At 49.8% G+C, this 13,479-nt stretch overlaps 1 long non-coding RNA gene across 1 annotated transcript; it reads right to left on the bottom strand.

Annotated features, from left to right (window-relative positions):
- Window positions 1-371: 371 nt before the first annotated feature.
- On the bottom strand, window positions 372-12,074 carry LOC105095588 (uncharacterized). The gene is made up of 3 exons (XR_004141492.2): window positions 11,303-12,074; window positions 9,763-9,904; window positions 372-1,183 (listed from the first exon to the last, which is right to left on the bottom strand). It is a non-coding gene; the product is annotated as an uncharacterized LOC105095588 (long non-coding RNA).
- Window positions 12,075-13,479: the final 1,405 nt, after the last annotated feature.

Here is a 13,479-nt window from a genome sequence, read left to right as displayed (position 1 = left end):
ATCAATGACGTTCTCTCCACGCTGGGAACCTCCTGCAGGAACTTGCACACTTCCGCTCTGGCCACATACATATTCCCTGCCTTCATGGTAACCTCCATCTTGTCACATTTCAGAGACCAGTTTGCTGTGTTTGTCTGCCCAAAAGGCTGCCTTGGTTATAGATTATAAATAATTTCTTTCCAGAGTTTCAAGCTTTTCTTTAGGGTTACGTTATGTATGCTCCCTGCAGTGTGCCTTTCTGGGAGAATGTTCCTGGGGATGAGTAACTTTGGTTTGCCCAGATGGTCTTCCTTTCAAGCATTTTCCATATTTTAAGGATCCCTTATTCTTATATATGTATGTTTTTTCAAAGAAGTGTGTTTGATTTGAGATTTTAGGCTGAAACACTGCTTTTTACTGCAAATTCCTGCCCACATGCCATTGTTTCATCTTCTGAGGTGATTGGGGGAAATCGGCCAGTTAGCGGAGATCCTCAGGGCACTGTTTCTCAAAGTAAGGTCTGTGTCCACAGTGTGTTCCCTGAAAACACAGGCTGCTGGGTCTTGTTGCAAACACACTGGTGAAACATTTGGGTGGGGCAGGAGGAGGTCCTGGAACCTGCATTTCTCCCAACTGCTGTGGGTGATCCTTGTACGCTGCAGGGTTTGAGAACCACAATCCCAGCTGAAGGAGCAGGTTGGGGGGTGAGCTTCCCAGATGTTTTCAGAGGCTGCTTTTCTCTGCACATCCTCTCAATCCATGGGACTCTTGCTGTAGGAAGACCCTGGGGGTGGGTCTTCTTGCCTGCCCTTGTAGCTGTCAGTAACTTTCACATGGTGCAGAATCCTGATGGCCGCTCTGAAGGCAAGCTGCACTGTCCTAGTTGGACTCCACGGAGATTAATCTGGCCACAGTGCCTAGGATGGGTCTGAATGGGCAGAAGAGGATGCTTGGGAGATTGGTCCTCCCCACATTTCTCACATGGAAGCAACATGAAAAATGACGACGTTGGAGCTGCCTGCTGAGATTAGCAGATGAGGTGTCCTTAGGCTGCAAGATGCTGGTCCAGAGGCTCCAGCCTCCACAAGCCTGGTCTGGCCACCCTGCGGGCTGAGACAGAACTCTTGGCACACCTGTTGCCTGTCTGTCTGGAGCCCTGCAGGGATGTCAGTTGCTCTTGTCCATGTAAGAAATGGATGATGGCCTGCAGGGATAGAGAGGAGAGGGCTCAGCAGCAGACACTGAGGGTAGGGGATTTTAGACTTAACAACCAACTAGATGTGGGGAAAAGAAAGGAAGGCGTCAGAGCCCAGCTGGGATGCAGGACGGTAAACAGAGTAATGATAGAGCCTGGCCTTGTTGCTGTGGGAGCTGTGCCTTTCGGTCTCACCTCTCTCATCTGTGTCCTGCCTGAAACCGCATGCTTTTCCCTGGTCATCTGTTCCAGCGGCTCCTCAGGGGAAACTGGAGAATAATACTGCAGACATTGGAGCCAACGGCTGCTTTCTCCTCCCAGCCCCTGCGCTCCTGCTAATGATGGTGAGGGGAGTATTTGGCATCGCCCATTTTATTTCTTGGTCGAATAAGGTACACACAAGCTAGGTACCTTGTTCCATGACTCACCCACCAGGGGCTGAGGTAGGGAGTTTATCTCCAGCCCTTTTCATCCCTGAATCAATGTTTTGCGTGTTTTTGCAATCACCACTGACACCACCATCTCAGCACATGGACAGGTGATCTATTTGCTCTTTATATCAATCTCAAGCTGTGGGCAGGGCAGGCTTCTCAGTTGCATTTCACAGTGGAGGATTCCGAGGCTTGGAGGCTGCTAGGCTGCACTCAAGGCTCCCGGCCAGTAGGTGGCGAGCAGGGATCTCTGGCTCCCTGAGGACCCAAGTCCCGGGTTCCTTTGGGCTCCAACAAATTGCCAAATTCTTTGGCTCATGGTGCAGCCCTCTCTATGACCTGCACCCCCAAATCTGCCTGCTGGTCCTCAGCAGCAACACTACATGGGGTTGGTTTCCAGGCAGGGGAGACCCAAGAGACAACTTTGGTTTAAACCCAAGGGTGGATTATGTTTTGTGGAGCCTGGCGTTTATACAATTTTGCAGTGTCTTTAGGAAAAAAAAGGAAACATATACTACTCACGAAAAATTCAAAGAAAACCTGGACTATGCAATTGAGGGGCCCTGAAGATCATGTTCCGTTAGCTCCCCAGGCACCTGCCTCTGCTCAGGGCTGTGGAGGGCACGCAAAACCTTGGATCAGTCTTCCTTTTTGCTCACATCTTGCCCAGCACAAGTGCAAAATCACAGTATCCTTGCCTTTGAAAAAGGCAGTGTCACCCCAAGGCCCTTGAGGCCCCTTTCTGTATGTCAAGCTAATTATTAGATGATTAGATTATAGCTACAGTGTGTGCCGTCTGGGTCAGCTGCTGCTACTGCTACCAAAACACCCCGCAAGCGCCACATGACATGTTTGCAAAGATGGGAATGACTAAGTGCTTCAGGCCTGGACGGTGAAAACAAGCTCCCAGGTCACCTCTATCAGGGAGGCACCTGGAGGCAGCGGATGAGTGGGGTGGGGGGCGTGGTGGGAGGAGGCTGTGGCAGGTACAAATCTCTTCCTCAGAGAAAGGGGAGCAGCAGAATTTCCTGAGCCAGCTATGCTCCTCACGTGCATCATTTCCTTTAATCTCCCAACCAGCCTTTTAAGGTGGGGGCTATTATCCTCACCAATTAACAGATGACTGAGGCTAGCAGGTGGTAGAACGAGTATTTGAACCCAGAACTCATGGTGAACAGCACCCTGGGCTAAGATCCCTGCTCGCTTCCCTCCTTTTCACATACATGGGAGGCCTTCTCCAGTATTTGTAAGTGACACCCCCTCCCCACTACCCCCAAGACCCGCCCACAGTCAGGACTTCCCATGGGCAGGGCAGTATGAGAAGTTATGCTGCCAACAAGGTGAGACCGTAGCGCTGTTCCTCTGGTCCCCAGAGAGGGGTTACATTGAGTTGATGATTTGCAGATGCGCTCAGTGGAAACCCTGGCACTCCATGGAGACTTCCTGGGAGAGGGGAAGGGAAGGAGGGCATCTGATGGGCAGGGGTGGATGGAGTAGTGAGGCAGCTGCAAGAAACTCCCACTCCCAAATCCAGCCAGAGCAGGTTCCTGATAAACTTTGTGTTTGAACAAAAGGATCTTCACCCACAAATGTTACAGGGTCCTCCCAGCCCCACACCCACCACACTGGCTGCTGGGGTGAAAGGATGATGCTGGGTTCTGCAGGGAAAGCAGATCCTGAACTTCTCTGTTGAGCAATCTGATGAAGCCTCTGAGCAATGTTTTCAAATGCATTAGAGAAAATACATAAGATTACAAAGGAAACCAATTGCATTGAAATACAGTTATCAAAATATTTCTGAAAACCTCCAATTTGCAATAAAGTATGGTGTCTGCCTCTTTGTTAACACATTCAACAAGATCTAGTGACAAGTCTAACAGCCACCCTCATTCCCAAGCCATGAGGAGCTTCGACAGTAATTTAAGATATCCGCCACCAGGGCAACTGCGATAGGAAGAGTATCTGTGATTTCTATTGGTGACAAATCACCGACGCTGCTAAAACATCTGAGGTCTGTTGCCTACATTCCAAGTAGCAGGAGATGCTAAATTTTGGCTGAAGGTTAGTGAAAATAAAGATGGAAAATTTTTTTCCCATCCTAGTTCCCAGACCCCTTGAATTCTGTCCCCACAGCACATGATGGAAATCCATCAGGACAGTGCACACCAGCCGTCGAGCGCTTATCCCTAATGCTCGGTGTTCGTACGTTCTTCCTCATGGGAGCAGCTGGCGCAATTGGTGCTCATTCTCTGCTCTAGGTCCTGGTGATCAGTGAGGGGGAGTGTTTCTGCACATCTTTTCTCACTGGACTGTAACTAGGTGCTTCTTTAACCATCCCTCCCCTCCACCAAGGAAAGCTGCAAAAGGAGGCCTGTAGCCTTCCATTCTGGGTCCACACGACGTTATCCATCGGCCCAAGACCGGAACACTCACTCCCAACCCAGCCTGCCCTCCTGCGCACACTGCAAGCTCACTCCCCAAGAGGGAGACTCCAGAAGGGTCGTCAGGTGGCCTGCTCTGCTCTGTCAAAATAACAGAATGTTTCTGCTGCAAAGGCATGCGATTAGGCAGCCTTCAGAGAGCTATTTTGGGATGAGAGAATTCTTTCCTCTCCCTCCAGTGGTTTGTTTTCAGACTCATTCACAGAATGCCACAGGGGTCACTTTCCCCTGCGCCTGCGGTGGGGTGGGGCGGGGGAACAGGGAGCAACATGCCTCCCCTGCTTCTCAGGGAGGAACTGCTATTTGTTTGCAACTTGTCAGAAATCCCACAGCGGTGCCCAGTCACCTCTCGGGGGGCCCACTGTTTGGCGGTCTCCCAGCTCCGGCAGGAAGATGGAAAAGCCAGGACGGGGCCTGGATGAGCCCAGACAGCACCAAGAATGTCCAAGTGGAAGGAACCACGGAGGGTGTGCCACCCACCCTCCTTGTCACCAGATAAGGAGCCCAAAGCCGGGTCTCAGGGGGTCAGGGGCAGAGCCAACACTGGCAGCTCTCATCCCCTCTCCTCCAGCCTGACCCAGTCTGAGCCGCAGGTGGTTCTCACCCTTGAGGGCTCAGTGAACCCTCTGGGCTGTGTCATAGCTCCTGCCACCCAGTCTGTAAACAAGGGGACCACAGATCTCCTGCCTGCAGGCTCTCTCTGCTTCGCCTGCCACTGCCGAGCTGCAGTGAGGAGTCTTCCCACCTTGGTGTCGGAGATGCTCCCCACCGCTGCCCTGGCAACCCCAGAGGTGGTCCATGGAAACGGCCCCCTCCCAAGGGTGACCCTGCACTGGGGCTCTATGGATTGGTGTGTCCTGAAGTGGACTAGCACGGGCCTCTCCAGCCTGTTTCCCAAGCTTGCACGGACCATACTGGCCTTTGCTTCAAACTCTTCCATAAGATGTCCCCTCCAGCCCTCCACTGTGGGCCACTTGCAAATGACTGCAAATCCGCCCTCTGCTACTTCCTTGAAGACACAGAACAAACTGCTCATCCTGACCCAGCCTGGCAGGCGCCTCCGGGCCTTCGCTTCGGCCCTTCGCTTCGGCCCTTCGCTCCGGCCCTCTCCCGGCTCCTACAACCTCCTTATGTTCTTACTGATCTGCAAGCAAACAACAAGCAACTTTTCTCTCAACTCTCCCCAGCCTCTGGGGCGAGGCCAAATCTGATGCCCCACGTCCGGTGTCTGTGCACACCCTCCCACAGTGAGGCCTGAAACCTCAGGCCTGGGGCCCCAGGCAGAGGGCAGAGCACACAAGTTCTCCAGGCCCAAGGCCCTGGGCTGCACCGGGGAGGGTGGTGTGGGGGCCCTTGACTCCTTCTTTATGGCTCTTTTCCCTGTGGGCAGCCCCCAGTCTCAGCTTCAGGGGTTCAGTGTCCTCACAGCTTTCTTCCTCTGGCCTATGAAATACTTTCCAGTGAAAGGGTTAAAGCTCCTTCGCCCAAATCGGACATGCCCAGCTCAGCCTGGAGCTCTCCCTGCTCTGGAAGATTGTCCAGGGAACCCCGCCTTCAGCTGGAAGAGCCCCGGGCCCCCACCTCAGGGAGCCACGGACTCACTGGAGGGTGAGTGGAGGCACTGGCCCTGAAGCAGGCCCCCCATGCAGAGCTGCGACGGCGGTCAGAGGTGCCCCATGCTCAAGCCACATGAAGCCCCAGGGTGGCTTCACAGGGCAGTTAGCTTTGCGGGACTGGTGGGCCAGTCTGTGACTAAAACCCTGATCTCCAGCCCCTCTGGTTTTGGCCTGGGCCCATTGCTTCTTGGTGCTGGAGATGGGGCAGGGCTGAGAGGGCCTCTCTGTTCCTATGCAGTTTTGGGTGCCTCCTCCAGAGCCCTCTGGTCCCTGGAGAAAAGGGTACTCTGAGTGGGCCCGAGGGTGGGAGAGCCACATAGGCAGGACTGCCCGCACACTCTCCCCACCTAGAACCTTCGAGGTCTGCCTCCTGCCTAGTGCCCATCTTCTCCTCACTATTTCCTTCCATTCCCTCCTGAGTTCCAGCCAGAACCACCCAGTGACCACACCCAAACTCCCAGGCTCCTACAGGCCTTGGGCCTTTGCACATGGCCTCACATGGCCTAGTCACCCCCAAGAACAGTTCAAACTCCACTGCGCCGCAGAGCTCCCAGGAAGGACTATGACTTGCTCTTTGAGCCCCTAGTGCCTGCCACAAAGCTGGGCTCAAAGTACATCTTCAGAAAATACTTAATAGACAACTTAATTAGGCACCGGCTCTGCACCGTGCACTTTGCACCATCCAAAAGCATCAGTGCTCTTAGTCCTTGGTAACTTTATAAGCCAGAGACACAGGATAGCAAGCCTGCCTGGCAGAAGAGGGGCTCACTGAAATGAACACACGAACAGGCAAGAGTCACGGAGACAGAAGAGCACCAAGGTGCAAGTGCGGTTCACGCGATGTCCTAAGTGGGCACGCCCACCGATCCAGTGCGAGATCAACGTGGCGGGCTCCTCTTGGCATTTATTTTTAGCTTTTTAGTTTGCTGAGTTTACATTTTTTGAAAGTTTTAATGTGCATAATATATTTGGGCAGTAATTTATGCCATATAATTTAGAAATAAATATGCATTTATTGGAGGGCATGCTAAAAGATGTTTTACTGATAAGAGTATTGGATTCAATACACATTAACATATTTAAGACAGATAAACAACAAGGTCCTACTGTACAACAAAGGGAATTATATTCCATTTCTTATAATAACATATGATGGAAAAGAATCTAAAATAAAAAAGTATGTATATGTATAACTGAATCGCTTTGCTGTAAACCTGAAACTAACATTGTAAATCAATTACACTTCAATAAAAAACAAAATTAAAAAAATAAAAACCAAAAACAAACAAAGAAAGAGTATTGGATAAAAATGGGTTTAGACTATGCTGGCTGAGAGCCTTCTGGTACAGGGAGAATCAGGGGGGCTTCCTGGGGTGCTGGCCCCCTCCCTGTCCTCTGCCTCCCCCATGAAGAACACAACATCCTCAGTGCTCTGAATTCCTTCCAGAATATGGGGCCTTCACATCTGTGCTCCTAGACTAGCCACCTGCTGCTCCAGCCCCTGTCACCTGCAGCTATCACCCCCCCCCCGCCCCATGCCTGGGTAGTGAGCAAGGATGTGGTGCTCTGTCTGCCCTGCCCCCTCGCAGAAGGCCCCACCGCTGCCTCCAGGGAGAGGTGCTCAGAGCTGGAATGGGTCTCAGCCAAGCCAACCTGGGAGAGCAGTTCTGACATGGGGAATGCAGATGGAATGATTCTCTGTTCAGCTTTCCCAACAGAAACCACTTGGAATTGATGTCCCTGAACATACCGTTCCATGTTTCTGCTCAAACTCTTCCCTCTGCTGCCTAGAAGCCTTTAAATTTGCAAACAGCCCTGCCTCAGCGTTTGGGAGGTTAGAGCCATCCATCACCGCCATGTCTTATTTCAACAGGGATTCCTGAAGCCTCCACTGAGAGCCAGGCCTGGGAACAGGCACCAGAGTTTCCAGGAGGGAGGAGGGCAGAGATCTCCTTTTCAGGACCTCGTTTTAAACTTTGTGCCAGGCACTGGGCTAGCCACTTTGTAATGTAATTGGTCCTCCCAGCAGACCTGTGAGATACCGATGACCACCCTCTTTTTACAAATGAGGAAAGTGAGGTGTGGCAGGCTGAGTAATGCTCCTCCCCTCCCTTGAGATGATCATGCCCTGATCCACAAAACCTGTGAATACGTTCCCACACATGGCAAAGGGGCTTTGCATATGTGATTAAGCACTAGGGGGTGGGGGTGGAGATTATCCTGGATTATCAGAGAGACCTCAGGTAATCACAAGGATCTTTATAAGAGGGAGACAGGAGGGCCGGAATTGGAGAGAGATGCAGTGATGGAAGCAGTGGTCCAAGTGATGCAGGGCCACGAGCCAAGGAATGCAAGAAGCCTCCAGAAACTGGAAGAGGCAAGGAAATGGATGTTCCCCTGGAGCCAGAAGGAGCGCAGCCCTGCAGACACCTTGACTTTAACCCAGTGAGACTGATTCTGGCACCTTTCCTCCAGAACTGTAAAATGATAAAGTTGTGTTGTTTAAGGCACTACATTTGTGGTCATTTGTTTCAGCAGCAATAAGAAACTAATATAAAGGCATTACTGTTCCCAAGGCTGCAGAGCTGGGGAGTGGCCAAGGTGGGATTGGAATCCCAGTCGGTTTGAACATCATCCAAAAGATGTTAAGAAACTTCCCATCGGAGCTCAGAGCCCATGAGCTGAAGGTGCTATTGCTTGGCCAAGTAAGAGAAGTGTCCCTGGCCTCCAGCGGGGTTGGAGGGACAGATGCTTGAGGCACTGGAGGGGGGCTCCAGGCTGAGTCAGGAGGTGAGGGGACTGCTAGTTACCAAGAACCTCACAACTGCAAAATCGCCCCATCGTTCCTCCTAGAAGACCCACAACGATCGGACAACCCTCTGTTTTCACAGGGCTTAGGACCCAGGTGCTGCTCCTGCAGGGACCACAGCTGGCTGAGGCTTCTGCGGGCGGGCAGGGCTGGCATGGGAAGCCAGTGGAGTGTCTACTCTCCCCCATGTAGAGGCAGGTGGCCTCCGCTGACACTCTGGGTAGACAGTGCAGCTCTGCCAGGACCAACCACGGGACCTCAGATGGATCTCCAAATCACTCCTGTCCTTAGTCTCCTCATCTGAAAAATTGGATGCCAATCCCTACCTCATAGGGCTGCTGGAAGGACTGACTGCATGTGGGTCTAAGGGGAGTCTCAGCTAGTATGCAGGGCGTGGTGACCATACCTCCCCTTTCTCAAGGACTGGAGTCCATTCTGGCTGGTAGGTGCCTCTGTTGTACTGGTGGCCAAATAATTTTAATGACATCCTTGAGTCTGAGTCATGGTTTCTTAGTTTCAACTACCTGCTCTAGCCTGTGGGGCTGCCCTCCTGTTCTGAGCTTTCACTCCCCTGTAACAGAGAGACGTGTGCTCCCAATACAGGAACATCTGGCGACCTGGCCCCTCTGGCCAGCAGCCCTTTAAGGAGCACCGTTTCTCTGGCTACTCCTCCCCTTCACAGTGATGCAAGGGGAGGCTGGGCGCAGACCTCCCTCCTTGCTCTTCCTCCTGCCTGTGGTCAGGAGCATGGGGTCGGCGGGGTGGGGGACATGGGGTGGAGGGCACGGGGGGCCAGTGGAGCAACAGGGGAGAGCCAGCAGTGGCAGCCTCTTCACGTGATTCTTCCTGGATTTGTTTTGCAAGTTTCATTTGGTGACACATCTACCCATGTCGCTATATTTATCTGTGAGAGAGGCAGGATATTTTTCAACGGATGTAATTTCTGGCTCTTTCCCTCCAAGAAAAAAAGTTTTTCAGTTTCTCATTCCTATTCATTTCTTCCTGCCTCTGCTTCTGCCTCTCACACACTTCTGTATATACACACCCATGCACATACACACGCAGATACACAGACCCGTGGTTCAACAGCTTCCACTCTGAGATTCTGTGGTTGACTCAGGCCTAGTTAACGTGGTAGATAAATGGACAGAAAAGCAGACAGAGAGAATAGAGAAAAGTTGAATAAATGACTAAACCCCCAGTGAAGAAATTGTGGGTTTGGTCTTTTTCTTTCCCCCTTCCAAGTTCACTGAACGCGCGCTAATCAGGAAGAAAATCAGGTGAGCCGTACCTGCCAGGGTGGGGGGCTGGAATGAGCAGCTGCTCTCTGGCTTCGGTGACGTTTCCGAGCAGACGTGTCAGGCTTACAGCTGACCCAAGGCTGAGCATGGGGGTGAGAAATCCGAAGCAAGGTTCAGGCTGGCTGCGCAAGCCTGAGAAACACAACAGAAGGAGCTGCTACAAGGATGAACACCTTCGGTTCTGCATTTACACGAAAATAACCAATAACCTGCAAAGGTCTCCACGCAGTAAATCAGGGACCTCGGGAGACAGGACCTGGGGCCCCTGTGGCTGCATCATGCACAGATCCAGGGTGTGAGCTACAGGCAGCTGGAGTCATGGAGATTTTCTTTGTTTCTTCTAGAAGCTTTATAATTTTAGGTATTACACTTAGGTACCTTTAGATCCACTTTGAGGAAATTTTTCTATAGTGTGAGAATTATGGCTCAAGGTTTGCTGTTTGATTTTTTTTTTTTTGCATATGGCAATTCAATTGTTTCAGCATCATTTATGAAAAAGAACATTCTTTCTCCATTGAATTCCTTTGGACTTTTGTGAAAAATCAGTTGGCTAAACATGTGGATCTACTTCTGGATTCTTTATTCTGTACCAATGAGATATATATATGTTATACATATAAAATATATTTTTATATTACATTAAAATATATTTTTATCCAAAAGTATACATATATAAATATATTTATTCACATACATTATTAAACGGTAATACTAATATTTTTAATATATATTTTCCTCCAAAACCACACTGACCTCATGATCGTGGCTTTATAGAAAATCAAGTCTTGAAATCAGATAATGCAACTTTGCTCTTCTTTTTCGAAATTGGTGTAGCTTTTCAAGTTCCTCTGCCTTTCCACATACATGATAGCATTAGTCTGTCAATTTCTACTAACAATTTTGCAGGGAGTTTTATTGGAATTGCACAAAACGCACAGATCAACTTGGGGTGAACTGACATTACAGCAAGCCCTGACTTTAGAGCTGCCCTCTGTGCCTGTCCCTTTGGGGAAACTTCTCTTCAGGCCATCCCTGCAACGGACTGCTGTTAGCGGTTCCTCGACACTAATTAGCCTGGGGTTGGGTGGGGTGGGGGTCGGGAGGGGCGGCCTCTGCTGCTCTGCTTCTGTTTCAGTCTTAGGCAGGTGCTGTCTTGGTACGGGGATGTTTCAGGGATTCCGTGCCCTCCTCATCTGTAGGGTACTTACTGGTCTGTCTGTAGTTTTGCCCCCCACACCCCGGGGTAGAGGCTTTAACTCTTTCCTTCTCTCAGCTGCCAGATTGTCACCTGTGCCCTACGGACAGCATGGTTTGCTGCCCTTTTCCCAGTGGAGATATAGATATAGATATAGATATAGATATAGATATAGATATAGATATAGATATAGATATAGATATAGATATATATTCTCATTAGGGATATAAAGAGAAGAATTTGTGTGGGACTTCATGCTTTTCTGGTAGCATTGCTCCCCTCCCCAAGACCTGAACCGAGAGAGAGGTCTTCTCGGTCTCTCGCCCTCCCCTCACCTTTCTCGTGAGCATTCAGTGTGTTCCACGGAGAAGAGTCTGCGAGTGGGCGTGCGTTTCCCTGAAGCCTGCAGCCCCCATGCGGTCTGTGCGTTCATGCAGGTCCCACATGTGGCCTTTAGCGATTCATTGCAAGGTTCGGTTGGATTCTTCTTGCCAGATTGTATGGCGTCCAACATCTATCTATAACAGGTAAGCAAGGACCTGTGTCCCAGCTCTTCCTGGAGGTGCCTGTTTTTCCTTAAATTTCAGCTTAGTTTATTTCCTTCCATTTCCGTTCTTTGATGAGCTCAAGAAAAAGTGTCATTTTGTAAATTATTCAGCCTTTTTTTTGGTAAGGGTGAGAGCAATGCTATTACACTCTAAGCAGGAGTCAGAAATCTGACAGCCTTTTGTGTTTAAAGTCTAGAAGCTTACTTGATTGAGCAATGCTAGGAAATCTTTAAAAATAGAATTTGTCTCTTGACTTTGGATTCTTTGAGAGTACAAATCACTCTATGCCTAGTTAAAGCAAGAGACTAACACAAGTCTTCGTTTTCTCTCATGAGACAGTTTTCTGTGTGTTCTTTGTTCTTGCATGTATTTTTAAATTTAAGTTTTGAATAAGATATACTATCATATGGTTTGAAATTCAAAAGGCTACTTAATAAAAAGTTTCTGTCCCGTTCCTCTTCCTCCACCACCCAGTTCTCACTATAGGAAGTCAGCAATACAAGGTTCTTGTTATTCTTTCAGAAATATTTTATGCAATTGCAACAAAATACCTCTATTCTTTCCCCACTTATCTTTACACAGATGGTGGCGCACTTCACACACTGTCCTATCGCCTTGCTCTTTCCACCTAGCAGTATATGTTTTGGAGATCTTTTCCTGATCTTTTCCTATTTTAGTGGCTACAGTGGGCCCGACTGTATGGGCTGCCGTTTCTCTAGTCACTCCCCGTTGACGGCCATGTACTTGTTTCCTGCCTTTTACGTTGTTTACGAACAATGTGGTAAGGTCATTTCCCTTCTGTGCAGAGATCAGCTGCAGCAGAAATTACTGCTCATGGACTATCCGGGTCTCAGGATACGTGTATTGGTATTCGAGGTAGTGCCAAACAGCCCTCTACATCAATTCACAGCCTTACCTACAGTGCATAAGAGTGCTGGTTTTCCTCACCTTGGCCCAGATAGAGCGTTCCCATACTTTTGGGTCTTTAAAATCTGATGGAGCAAAAACAGTATTTCAGTGCAGTTTTAATTTGCATCTGTCTTAGGAAGAATTAAGGGGACGTACTTATCTTGGTGAAAGAGACATCTTAATTTTCCTTTCTGCTCTCGGGAGCCTGGGGACCTTTGAGCCCGGTGAGGGTGGGGGAAGGGTGGAATTAAGCCCAGGATTAGGGTTATTTCCTCTGCCTCCTCCAGAGTCAGCCAAGCCTTTCTCTTTTCACCGTTTTTATACGTATTGGGTTCCTGCATGAAGTTTTATTGTGAGCAAAATGTTTCCGTTATGTTACAAAAGTATTGATTGAATGCCATGCATTTTTTTTTTCTTTTTAGTGGAAGTACTGGGCATTGAACCCAAGACCTTGTGCATGCTAAGCACACACTCAAGTCACTGAGCTATACCCTCTCCCTAATGCCATCTACTTTAATCCTAGGAACAAAGACCCCATATTGTATCCCTTGCCTCTTTATATGCCAGGCTCCTCGGAGAAACTCCAGTGAACAGAATGGTGAGGACTTCCAGGCTGAGAGGAGTGAGAGACACCGTCAGTAAGACACACTTTGTAGGATGGGAACCATGGCCTCTGTACCTGACACATGAGCTGCCAGGATCCTCTGGGCCAGGGTAGAAGCTAACGCCGTGTGTAGCTAGACTAGCATGGCAGGGGTCTCCGTGGTGGAGGCGGCTCTTGGCTGGCCAAGGAACAGCTTCTGCACTTTGGGCTAAGCAGGGCATGATCCCCGAGAAAGGCCTGGAAACTTCTATCCTGAAAAGTGTGAGAGATACTAGTTTTTACCTTTGGTTTTCAGTACAGCATGGACACAGGGAAAGGAAACAGGATTCCATGATGAGACCAACACCTGGGAGGAGATGCCGGCACACCTGGGAGCCCAGGGCAGCGGTGGAAAGTGGGAGGCAGGAGGTCAGGAGGTGGGATTAGGTCTCCAGGAGGGAGCGGAACTCCC

The sequence above is a fragment of the Camelus dromedarius genome, chromosome 15, assembly GCF_036321535.1.
Source record: "Camelus dromedarius isolate mCamDro1 chromosome 15, mCamDro1.pat, whole genome shotgun sequence".
NCBI classification, from domain to species: Eukaryota; Metazoa; Chordata; class Mammalia; order Artiodactyla; family Camelidae; genus Camelus; species Camelus dromedarius.
The sequence above is the reverse complement of the archived record's forward strand: the minus strand, read 5'-3'. Positions and strand labels throughout refer to the sequence as shown.